This window comes from Telopea speciosissima, chromosome 1 (assembly GCF_018873765.1).
Source record: "Telopea speciosissima isolate NSW1024214 ecotype Mountain lineage chromosome 1, Tspe_v1, whole genome shotgun sequence".
NCBI lineage: Eukaryota > Viridiplantae > Streptophyta > Magnoliopsida > Proteales > Proteaceae > Telopea > Telopea speciosissima.
This window is the reverse complement of record NC_057916.1, coordinates 65,278,462-65,290,550: the sequence shown is the minus strand read 5'-3', so window position 1 is coordinate 65,290,550 and position 12,089 is coordinate 65,278,462.

The window sequence follows — 12,089 nt, the reverse complement described above, 5'->3', positions numbered from 1 at the left end:
GCAACGTCAAGCAAAAGAAGACCACCATCAATCTACTGAACGTGGTATAGAATCCTGGGGAATCTCTCAGGGAATACGTTACCAGGTTCACCAAAGAGTCCCTGGAGGTTCGAGACTTGGATGACCAGACACAGCATGCAGCCCTAGCAGGAGGTATTAGGGACCTGGACCTGATCAAGGACCTAGCACGTCATGAGACCAGGACTATGAAAGAGCTCTTGGAGCGGTGCAATGAGTTTGCAAATATGGTTGAGGTACTACAAGTTAGAACGAAAATAATCGAGGCCAAGCCACAAGACAACAAGAGGTCAGCACCTGATGACCGCAAAGAGGGTAAGAGGTCGAGGACAGAGCGCCAACAAGAGAAGGGCGACCGCCCATCTAGGAGGATAGACCGCCACCCAGAGAGGAGTGAGAGGGCAAGCACCCCCGAGTTCACACCACTGAACACCACCAGGTCCCAGATACTCATGCAGATCCAGGACCGTGACTTACTCCATTGGCCACGACCCATGCTAGCAGGACCAGAGAAGCAGAACCCTAACAAATACTGCCTCTTCCACAAAGAGAATGGGCATGACATAGAGGAGTGCTATCAATTGAAGAGAGAGATAGAGCAACTGGTAAGAGCAGGAAGCTTGAACAAGTATGTGAAGGGGAGACGTGACAACCGCTCAGGCCAAGGAGATAGAGGGCTCGACGGAGACAGAGTGGAACCGAGACGAGAAGAAAGAAGAACAGATCGAGAGAGAGACCGCCCAGAAGAGCGGAGAGATGCAACAGAACCTAATGGCACCAAGGGACCTCCTATCCTCACCATACTTGGAGGACCGGGGCAAGAGTCCACCAGAAAAGCTAAAGCTCATGCCAGGTTCTTGGGAGTGGCAGAGAAGCCCAGCAAGATAGCTAGGACCGAGGCGGTGATCTCCTTCTCAGATGAAGACCTAGAAGGACTAAACTTCCCGCATGAAGATGCCCTGGTAGTACAGGTAGAGGTAGCCAATCGACCTGTACACAGGGTACTGATAGACACAGAGGCGTCTGTTGACGTACTCTCCTTGGACGCCTATCGACAGTTCGGGTTCAGGGACGACCAGCTCAAACCAAAGCCCACTTATCTCCATGGATTCTCAGGTGCCACCGCCTCCATCAGAGGTACCATAGAACTACCCGTCACCTTCGGGGTACACCCTCAACAAGTAACCATCATGGTGAATTTCATGGTAGTCAGGTCCGAGGTGTCCTTCAACGGCCTCTTAGGGCGACCATCACTGACAGCCCTTAGAGGAGTCATATCGCCACTTCACCTAAAGATGAAGTTCCCCACCGAGAATGGGGTAGGCGAAGTCCGAGGAGATCAGAAGAAAGCAAGGGAGTGCTATGCCACCTTCATGAAAAAGAACAATGGCAACTCCCGTGGAATGGCACTCTACCTAGAGAGCATGGTCAGTGACCAGAGAGATGAACTGACAGAGAGAAGGGGAAGGCCAGTGGAAGACCTCATCCCCTGGCCCCTCAGCCAGGACGACCCCTCCAAGGTCGTTCAGGTTGGCTCGCTGCTAAACAAGGAGCAGAAAGAAGGGCTTGGACACCTCCTCCAAGCAAACATGGATGTCTTCGCATGGTCGACCTCCGACATGCTGGGAATACCACGTTCCATAGCGGAACACTGACTACATGTCGACCCAACTAGGAAGCCCGTTCAACAAAAGCGGCGTAACTTCACCCTCGACCGACAAGCAGCAATTAAGGAGGAGGTCGAGAAGTTAAGCCAATCAGGGTTCATCAGAAAGGAGAAGTTCCCAACCTGGCTCGCCAACGTGGTCATGGTACCAAAGCCAAATGGGAAGTGGAGGATGTGTGTCAACTATACCGACCTGAACAAGGCATGCCCAAAAGATGAGTACCCACTGCCCAGGATCGACCTACTGATCGACGCTACCGTCGGCCATGAGATGCTGAGTTTTATGGACGCCTACTCCGGATACAACCAGATCCTCATGTATGAGGATGATGAGTCTTACACCGCATTCCGGACGGATAAAGAGAACTACTGCTACCACGTCATGTCGTTCGGGTTAAAGAATACAGGGGCCACCTATCAGAGGATGGTCAACAAGATGTTCGAGGAGCAGATCGGGCGCAACATGGAGGTATATGTGGATGACATGCTCGTAAAAAGCATCCACGCCAACCAACACCTGACCGACCTAGAGGAGGCATTTGCAGTACTGAGGAGGAACCAGATGAAGCTAAACCCTGCAAAGTGCGCCTTCGGCGTAACGTCAGGAAAATTCCTGGGGTTCATGGTTTCAGTCCGTGGAATAGAAGCCAACCCATCCAAGATCAAGCCCATCCAAGAAATGGCACCTCCTCGAACGGTCAGGGAAGTGCAGAGATTGAATGGAAGGGTCGCCGCCCTTTCCAGGTTCGTGTCACGATCAGGTGATAAGTGCTTACCATTCTTCAAAACATTGAAGAACCTCCGAAGCCCTAAAGATTTCACATGGACGGAAGAGTGCCAAAAGGCGTTCGGAGAATTGAAGGAGTACCTAGAGAGCCCACCACTGCTTGGGCGACTAGAACCTAACGAAGAGTTGCAACTCTACCTGGCCGCCACCCCTGTAGCGGTCAACGCAGTACTGCTGAAGGAAGAAGACAAAGTCCAGAGGCCCATCTATTACGTCAGCCATGTCCTGATCGATGCAGAGACCAGGTACACTAGGATCGAGAAGGTAGCCTATGCATTGGTAACGGCAGCCAGGAAGCTACGACCATACTTCCAAGCCCATACCATTATAGTCCTCACAGACCTGCCCCTGAAGAAGATACTGCACAAGCCGGATGTCTCCGGGCGATTGATAGCATGGGCGGTGGAGTTAAGTGAGCATGACATCAGGTTCCAACCAAGGACAGCCATCAAAGGCCAGGCTCTTGTAGATTTCATTGCAGAGTGTACCCTGTCTGAGATCGAGTCAGAAACAGGGGAGCCCGAAGAGAAGGATCACGGATCGTGGGACATGTTCATGGACGGGTCAAGCAATGCGGCAGGAAGTGGCGCGAGTCTCATATTAACCAGCCCCGAGGGATTTCGTATCCAATATGCTCTTCGATTCACCTTCCAAGCATCCAATAATGAAGCAGAGTACGAGGCATTACTAGCTGGACTCCGGGTGGCCAAAGCCATCCAAGTCACACACCTATCCACCCGGAGCGACTCCCAGCTCATGGTGAATCAGGTGAATGGAGAGTATGAGGCGAAAGATGAGAGGATGGCATTAGACCTAGCACATGCTCAAGCGTTGATCGAGGGTTTCGTGAAGTTTGAGATGGTTCGAGTTCCCAGGGATGAGAACGCCGCCGCTGACGCCCTATCCAGGCTAGCCAATGAGGAACTCCAAAATTTGGCTAGCGCAGTCTATGTTGAGATCCTGTATGAGCCAACATACAAGGAAAAGCAGGTTAACGAGGTCGAGGAGGGACCTAGCTGGATGGACCCTCTACTCAACTACCTCCAGAACGATGTCTTACCAGAAGACAAGGCCGAGGCAAGGAAGATCAGGATGAGAGCTGCAAAGTACACCGTCCTAGATGGGGTACTGTACAAGTGGGGGGCAACAGCACCACTACTCCGGTGCCTAGGACCCAAGGGGGCAGAGTACGCCCTAGCCGAAGTCCATGAGGGAATATGTGGAAGCCATATGGGGGGACGAGCCCTAGCCTACAAAATCCTCCGCCAGGGACTATACTGGCCACGAATGCAAGAGGAGGTCATCCAATATGCCAAGAAGTGCGAGCAATGTCAGTTGTTCGCCCCTGTACCCCATCTACCCGCCACCAAGCTGACATCAATCCTCAACCCCATACCTTTTGCCATGTGGGGACTAGACATCTTAAGCAACTTCACCGCAGCACCGGGAAACAGAAAGTACCTGGTCGTCATGATCGACTACTTCACCAAGTGGGTCGAAGCTAAACCCTTGGCCAAGATAACAGAGACAGAGATGGAGAAGTTCGTCCGCGACGACGTTATCTACAGGTTCGGGGTACCACGGATCCTCGTCTCAGACAATGAAAAATAATTCAACAACCCCAAATTCCAAGCATTCTGTCACAGCTATAGCATCGACTATCGGCCTGTGTCGGTAGCATACCCACAAGCCAATGGTCAGGTGGAGGTCACCAACAGAACGCTACTGGAAAGAGTCAAGAAAAGGCTGGAAGGAGCCAAAGGCAAGTGGGTAGAAGAGCTACCAAGCGTCCTGTGGGCATACCGAACTACAGTACGGACGCCCACAGGAGAGAGCCCATTCCGCCTAGTATATGGCATTGAAGCATTGGCGCCAGTAGAGGTCTGCGCCATGTCCCATAGGTTTGTGCACTTCAATGAACGTACCTATGTCGACGGACTGCAGGTGAACCTAGACTTTATAAATGAGGTCCGCGAAAGAGCACTACTAAGGAACGTCGCCTACCAGCAAGGAACTGTCAGGTACTATAATGCCAAAGTCAAGGAAAGGCTATTGCACCAGGGAGATTTAGTACTACGGAGGGCAAGTGCATCACGACCCACGAGAGCGGGGAAGTCATCACCCAAGCTGGGAAGGACCCTACATAGTCTCCAAGCAGATACGCCCAGGGACTTACCGCTTGAAGACTCCAGGGGGAAAGAAGGTAGACCGTACCTGGAACTCAGAACATCTCCGAAGAAGTACTACCAGATAAAAGCATAACAAGATAGTGGTAGTGATAACGAAGCGATGCGATAGGAGTAGCGATGAACGACATCACTGTTTCAAGGTCAATGTAAATTTCATTCAAAATAAAGAGATGTTGCAAGAATACTTGTCTTCTTCTACCACTCAATCGAATCACTGCCACTACATTAAGGCGACATGCCAACACTGAGGCTTTATGCCTAAAGCGACATGCCAACACTGAGGCTTTATGCCTAAGGCGACATGCCAACATTGAGGCTTCATGCCTAAGGCGACATGCCAACACTGAGGCTTCATGCCTAAGGCGACATGCCAACACTAAGGCTTCATGCCTAAGGTGACATGCCAACACTGAGGCTTTATGCCTAAGGCAACATGCCAACATCGAGGCTTCATGCTTAAGGCGACATGCCAACACTGAGGCTTTATGCTTAAGGCAACATGCCAATATCGAGGCTTTATGCCTAAGGTAACATACCAACATCGAGGCTTCATACCTAAGGCAATATGCCAACACTGAGGCTTTATGCCTAAGGCAACATGCCAACATCGAGGCTTTATGCCTAAGGCAACATGCCAACATCGAGGCTTCATGCCTAAGGCGATATGCCAACACTGAGGCTTTATGCCTAAGGCAACATGCCAACATCGAGGCTTTATGCCTAAGGCAACATGCCAACATCGAGGCTTCATGCCTAAGACGATATGCCAACACTGAGGCTCTACGCCTAAGGCGGTAACCACCCAAGGTCCGAGGATCACCAAGGCACGACGCCACTACCAAAATCCCATGACTATCAAGGGTCAGAGAGTATCAACGCGCAAACAGTCACCAGGAGACAATGTAGTCAAAGAAAAGTAAAAGCGATCACATAGAAAAGTCATAGTAGTTACAAACTCAAGTTCAAAAAAAGAAAAAGGTTGAGACATCTACAGGATCGGTACGGCCGTAGGGTCAAGGGATCACAGAGTGATGGGTCACCTCCGACCCAGCAGGAGACATCATGTCTACCTCAAGAGGACGCGCAGCAGCACCCCCCTCAGGTAAGACGGCCTCCACCTCTGACACCGAAACGCTCTCCACCACAGCTACACCCGAAAGCGCCGCAGTAAACTCAGGGAACCCCAAAACAGAGAAGTCATAATCGGGGGTCACCTCCAGGACACAAGCTGCTAAGTCCCGGACCCCTCCCTCATAGGCGGGCTGAAGTTGCGCCTGATACAGCGTCGAGAACGCAGGGGATGCCTGGAACTCAGCTACAGCTCGCTCACCTGTAAATGCCAGCTCCGCCTCATGCCTTCCCCTCAATGAATGGAGCTCCTCCTCCAAGGCAAGAACCCTAGCCGAGCTCTCGGCCGCACCAGCAGAGGTCGCACGCAGCCCTCAGACACCTCCAGGAGCTTCCCGGATGCCACCGTAAGCTCCCCTGGCACCCTCTGTGCGTCGGCCTCGGCTCTTTCACGGGCATCAATCTGTCCCTGGAGCTCCCTCTCCACGTCACGCAGGGTGCGTTGTATCTGCACCTCACGAGAAGTATGACCCACCAATCGAAGCACCGCCTCAGCAATACGATGATGGACCTACAATCAACATGGCAGGCGGTAAAACAATCTAAAAATAAAGGGAGCAAAGAACATGATGAGACAAAAAAGGGATAACTCACCGAGGCCATATTATGGTAGAGGATCTGAGCCAGACAAGCATCGCTAAGCCTCTGCAAGGCCATCCTTGCGGTAGGAAGTCTGCCCCTATCCACCCACTCCCGCGACACACCGGCTTCAGCTAAGGTCGAGCCCTTCGACACGCCCAAGGTGATCACCAGGGACTCACCTAGCGTGGGAAGATCAGTAGCAGTACCGCCAGAGGAACTCACACCTTTCCCCTTGGAAAGGGGCAATACAGAAGATCCGGAAGGAGCGACAGAGGGAGGCAGAGGCACAGAGCCAGAAACGCCATCATCATCAGGAGAAGTACGGGGAAGGAGGACACGCACACCAGAGCTCATCACACGGGCATGTCCTGGTCCACCCTTCCGCTTCGCTCCAACAACCACAGGCGCAGAAGCGCCACTAACATCGGTCCCTCCAGCAGATGGACCACCCTAAGAAGCGGCCTTCCTCCGCAGATTGCCACGGAGTAAACTGAAGTCCGGACGCGTATCCACTGCATAGACCGCCCAACCAATCAGATGACATATTCATTCAAATACCAACATGCCAATCAAGTACAAAAGACAATGCTCTTACCAGGACTCAGCTTCTAGAGAGACAGGAAGGCCTCCGAGTCCAACTCCTGGACGTGGAATGGATCGCGACCCAGGCACAGCTTGAGGCAGTCACCCTCAAAATCACTCAGCTCAAGCCCCTGATTGACCCTCTTGAAGTCAATAACTTCCCTAACAGTCCGTAATGGGCATCGGGGGACCTTGGCAAAAAAGAAGCGATCCCTCCAATACTTCACGTGACTAGTGATCCCCGTGAGAAGCTCCACAGAGGCATAGGGCCCCTTGAGCATGCGGTGAGCAAAGTGATAGCATCCATGGTTCCCCTTCTTCAACAGATAAAAGTGGGAGAAAAGGGGAACAGTGGCGGCACGCCCCAGGTGGGCGAAGAAGACATAGAAACCCAAGATCACCCTCCAAGAGTTGGGCAACACCTGCCCAGGGGTGAGGTGCCAATGCTCTAACAATAACTCGACAAAGCGAGGGATAGGAAAGCGAAGGCCCTGGAGAAAAAATGAACGATAGAGACAGATCTCACCCGCACGGTGAGAGAAGGCATACTCGCCAGGCCCAGGAGCACGCAACATGACCTCGGCGGGAATATGGAACTCCTCACGGAGGGAGACCAAGTCAGAAGGTGACAAGATGCTAGCAACGAGGCCTAACCTATCGGCGGGGTCGGCGGTGAGGATGCCGCCCGAGGGTCGACGATCCCTACTCTGGGACCGGAGACACTAGAAGGTCCCACTCCTCCATCGTATCACTAGGGGAGGGTTTAGAGGAGGGAGTACCCACGAAGAAGGCGATCCGGGAACGCTCCTCGAAGATCCAACCCCGGCCAAGCAGGGCCAGGTCACCCGAGAAACGACATGAAGGACAGGAGGGGAATGAACTACTTACTCGAGAAAGCAATCTCCCCGAAGCTGGCAAGAAAAATGAAAGGAATGCCACCTGCAAAATATAAACAGCAGATCCATCACATACAAGAGGAAGAAAAGGGAAGAAGAGCAAGGGTCCATCACACCCATGCCGCGGCCACCATAGGCGCGGCATCACCGGCAAGGCGTGGGCCACACCCACAAGGCGCGGGCTACACTCGCAAGACGCGGCCACACCCAGGCGCGGCCACCCAGGCGGCCACACTCGCAAGGCGCGGCCACCCCAGGAACGGCCACCCCTGCACGGCCACACCCACAGGCGCGGCCACCCATGCGCGGCCACACCCGCAAGCGCGGCCTCACCGAGGCGCAGCCACACCCGCAAGTGCGGTCTCACCGAGGCGCCGCCCTACAAAAAAAAAAAAAAAAAAAAAAAAGAGAAAAAGAAAGAAAGGGGATCGATTTACCTCAGAAAAAAGGCGACCGCGCGGAAAGACAGGCACACGACGATGACGTGGCCACACCACGAGGCACAATCAAGTGATAGAGATCACAGCTTGGCAAGGCACTCAAGCCAAGTACCACTCAAGCCTTCCAAGCAAACCAAGGCACCAAGAGAACACAAACCAAACACAAGGACCCAAAATCAAGCAAAGTGGATACTAGTGGAGGTGACCCAAAAACAAGCACATGGTGGGCACCAAAGAGAGGACAAAAGACAAAAAGGGGAATGCAGAGGGGGAATTAAAGGAGAGCAAAAGGGGAGACAAAAAGTAAGAAAGAGAAATGAGAAGTGAAAGAAGAGAAAGTGAGAGAAAGGAACATATACCTACAAAAAACAAAAGAAGAAAAAGTGTAGGAGGAAAGGTTTGAACCCCCAACCTCTCCTACCTCATTAGTGGATTTACAGGTAAACCCCACAAGGAAAGTCTATTCGCAACGGACCCCTCACTATGTAAAAGCATCTACTCTCTTGCACATCCTATCCCAAGAGAGTGGGAGGCAAATGATACATCCAATATTCACCGGGCCAATCAACGATCGTCACGTGTCACAGACGACCCGCTCCATAGCCAAGGGGAATGAACCGGGGTCCCAGCACCCGGGCGCGACCAGCACCCAGGCGTGGCCTCACCCAGGAGCCGCCACTACTCGGGCGTGGCCTCACCTAGGCGCGGCCACACATCAGGGCGCGGCCTCACCCAGGTGCGACCTTCACTCGGGCGCGGCCACACTTCAGGGCGCGGCCTCACCCAGGCGCGGCCACCCCTGGGGCGCGGCCTCACCCAGGCGCGGCCACCCCTAGGGTGCGGCCTCACCTAGGCGCGGCCACACATCCAGGCGCGGCCTCACCCAGGCACGGCCTGCACCCAGGCACAGCATCGTGGGCACGTGAGGAGGGGGCTGCCCACCTATGACCCGATCGTATCGCTAAGACTCATGTCACCACCAGGACTCTAGACCGCCGCTTAGAGGTCACGTCACCCAAATGAATTCAAGCACCAAGGACGTTATCACCACACGCGGGTATCTATCCACCAAGGATCTTGATACCACTAGGACACTCCCTCCCGCGGGGAGATGATCAATCAGGATAGAGCCCTGTTACCCAGGGCCTCTATCCACTCAACGGGACAATCGCCATCAAACTGGGACTCTCCACACCGCCATACGCTACTATAAAAGGCAAGGTACACAACCCCATCAGGGACATAAAATCTCATATTGAATAATCACTATTCATCTGTTTGCGCCAGGAGATCTAACTTTGGCATCGGAGAGCCCTAGGCCGGAACCACGCCGGTTCTCTCTGTTGATCCCTTGGTCCACTTGCAGGTGATGGCACTCGCAGGACTGCTCGACGATTTCTTGACGCAACAGAGGCTATTCTTAATCTTTTTTCATGATCTATCAGGCCACACATTAATTTTAATAATAATTGTGTTTTTTTCATAGAAGGGGCACCCCTGAGATTGTGAAAGAAAAAAAAATCTTTACTATTCTTGGTGTTCCAGAGATGGTGGATTGAGTCTACCTATCTTGGGACTCCCTTGGTCCCTAAGAAAGAGAAGAAAACTACTTGGAATTAATAGTGTTATATCCTATGTCAAATCTCAATTGGAATTACGGAAAACCCCTTTATTATCTTATATTGGGAGGTCTGTTTTGATAAAGTTTGTCCTAAAATCTGTTTCTACTACTGAATGTCTTTGTTCCATTATTTCTCTGTTTCAGTTTGTTCACATTAATTGGACTTTATTTTAAATTCTTGCATGCATGGACTGATGACTCTAAGCACTGTTTTCATGTGCTATGGAAAACGTTTTTGCCTAAGCATTTGGGTGGGACTTGGGTTTCATTGTTGTTCTTTCCATATATAATAAAGCACTGTTAATAAAGCTAGTTTGGAGGGTGGTAACTCAATCTTTATTTATTAAAGGTATATATTTTCCCAACTCTACTTTAATAAAGCTAGTTTGGAGGGTGGAAACATTGGCAAACCAGCCTTATCTTCTCTGATGATGTGGGAAAGATCAATAGGAAGCTCCCCTCTGCAACCAGTAAACTGTACTACATTCTAACTTACAGGCCATGTTAGCCAAAACGTAAACTGTACTACATTCTAACTTATAGGCCATGTTAGCCAAAAAAATCAGCAGCACGGTTGCTTTCTCTATAAGAAAAAAACACATTCGCTTCCAAGTTATCAATCAACTAAGTAGCTTTAAGGAACCAATACCAGCATTTCCATAATGGGCACACTCTCGATGAGAAAAATCGAACAATTGTTTTGGAATCTGAGTTAACATGACAAATGGTATGACCCATGTTAGCACACATTCGAGATAGACACTCATGTGTAGACATGTACTATGGAATGGGGTTTGGCAGTACTAGTGTACATGCCCTGGATTCCATAATGATGGTGTTGATTAATGGGGGGGGGGATTGTACATGATAATTTATTATTATGTAGGGAATTATTTGAAATTTGCTAAAATAATTGGTTATTTATTTAATTAATGGATATGGTGCTAATTATAATTATTCATAAATTAAAATAATTAATTAATTATATCATTCTCTATTAGATTATGCTTCTTCACCAATTAGAAGCACTTTGAGTTTAAACAAAAACGCCAACAAGGAGAGAGAGTGTCAGACTCTCACTAGGATTGATCCAAGTAGGGTTTTAGAAACCCTATTATATAAACACACCAAGGGGAAGGGGGGCAGCCCACGTTTTCCAGTCTTGAACGAATTTGGCTGTTCGCCCTCTCTCTCTCTGTGACCTCTTCTTTCTCCTTCTTCTTGCTCTTTATTGCTCTCTATTATTTAAGAGTTAGACTTTTGGAAACCCAGATCTGTGCTTGAGGAACTGAAGAGGATCTAGGATTGGCGTGAAGAACCTTGGCTGCACCATTGGAAGTTCAAATTTGTTTACTTGGAGTGTTCATTAGAGGAAGAACCATTGTCTATTGGAGGAGCAACACTTGAGGCTCATCAGGTTAACAAACTTATGTTAATTCCTGTTGTTTTAATTTTATGATCATTCATGGGATGCGAAAGTAACCCGAATCGATTCTTTCCGCTGCGCATTCGGGTATGGGATGGATCCCTCTATCCATAGGGTGGAATAGAGATGTGTTTTCCTCTATGACATGGATCCCATTATTTTATGGGACGTATGGGCATTGGTTTGTCATACCAAATCCTAACAGGGTCCTAGTAGGGCACCATGGGCGACCATGAATAATCTTAAAATTGAAAATAGGATCCCCAAGCCAGTTTGGGATGCCCTAGGATTCCCTAGGGACAACCTGGAGATCCCAAGAGTTGGGAACTCGAAACATATATTTTTATTGGTTTCCCAAAGGTGAACCATCATGATCCCATGGACCGTAGCATTACCTACAAGGTACTCCTCCAATCTCAATTCTTTCATTTTTTTTAATTTTTTGGATTAAATTCAATTTATCCCGCTTCAACATCAATTTCAATTTCAGTTTCTGATCAGCCCATCGTCCTCTCTTAAAATTCAGGCATTCTTATCGATGGTGGCGCCACTGTTCCGCCGTCGATACCCTGAAGCACCTTCTTCACCTTTCTCTTGCAGCCTTCACAGTGGATCGATGCTTTCTAAACCCATGTCTGGAACCCAAAAAAACAAAAAAACTCAAGCAGTGTTTGAGAAACATAAAGGATGTTGAGATTGGTGGACATGAAAGCGCATGGTTATCTAGAGAACAAGTTATCCATTACCTGGTATT